The following is a 1,201-nucleotide window of genomic DNA, read 5'->3' as shown; positions in this document are numbered from 1 at the left end:
GTGTAGCCCTGGCTGTCCTGGAACTCACTCTGTAGACCAGGCTGGCCTCGAACTCAGAAATCCGCCTGCCTCTGCCTCCCAAGTGCTGGGATTAAAGGAGCAGCACCATCTCTTAAATGCTGGGATACCATGCACTACCATGTCTTCTGCACAATTTAATTTTAATATACTGTAAATGAGATCTTTAGTGAGCAGTTGCTCTTTTAAAAAACATCAGAATGCAAGAGCTAACAACATTATGCCTGAGATAAGCATAATGCATTGAGCTAGACTGATACTTTCCGACTTCCTGTATTTCCTGAGATAGCTATAAAAATACTTTTTGTCCACACTTGGGATTGTAAGCAAGAGGGCACAGTAAAATCACCAACTTAACCACTCCATGGCTAGAAGGAAAAATTTTGGAGGAATCAAACTGTCAAGGCTGTGTGTGTGTGTGTGTGTGTGTGTGTGTGTGTGTCTGTCTGTCTGTCTGTCTGTCTGTCTTTCTGTCTGTCTATCTGTCTGTCTAAGGTAATTGACCTTTGGGAGCAGATTAAGGGAGGTCCCTGGTAAACAGGACCAGAAGTTAGGCTTCTGTTTACCCACCAGGTCAGAATCCTTCTGTTTAGGAGATTGTCAGTAGCACTGTTTTGAGAAGTTGCTTTGGACCAACAGTGATGACTTCAACAGCATGAGGATTTGGGGGCCAGGAGGTGGTGGTGCATATCTTTACTCCCAGACTGGAGAAGCAAAGGCATTGCTATCTCCAAGTGTGAGGCCAGCCTCATTTACAGAGCTAGTTCCTGGCTAAACAGAGAATCCCAGCCTCAAACAAACAAACAAACAAAGGAGGAGGAGCAAAAGGAGGATTTTGGCAGAGATCATTATAGTTACTGCCCTGGGTAGGAGAGCTATATGAAGATTTTACTGACAGTGTAACTTGTTACATGTACAATACAAGAAAAAAAAAGTTCTAGATATTTAATGTACGGGATCTAACATACAGCACTGTTAATAGAGTTAACAGTACTGTATTTCTTGACACTTGCTAAAAATATGGCTCTTGGCCAGGCGTGGTGGCGCATGCCTTTAAGCCCAGCACTCGAGAGGCAGAAGCAGGCAGATTTCTGAGTTCGAGGCCAGCCTGTTCTACAGAGTGAGTTCCAGGACAGCCAGGGCTACACAGAGAAACCCTGTCTCGAAAAACCAAATATATATA

The sequence above is a fragment of the Mus pahari genome, chromosome 5 (genome assembly GCF_900095145.1).
Source record: "Mus pahari chromosome 5, PAHARI_EIJ_v1.1, whole genome shotgun sequence".
Lineage (NCBI taxonomy): Eukaryota > Metazoa > Chordata > Mammalia > Rodentia > Muridae > Mus > Mus pahari.
This window is presented reverse-complemented; position numbering follows the sequence as displayed.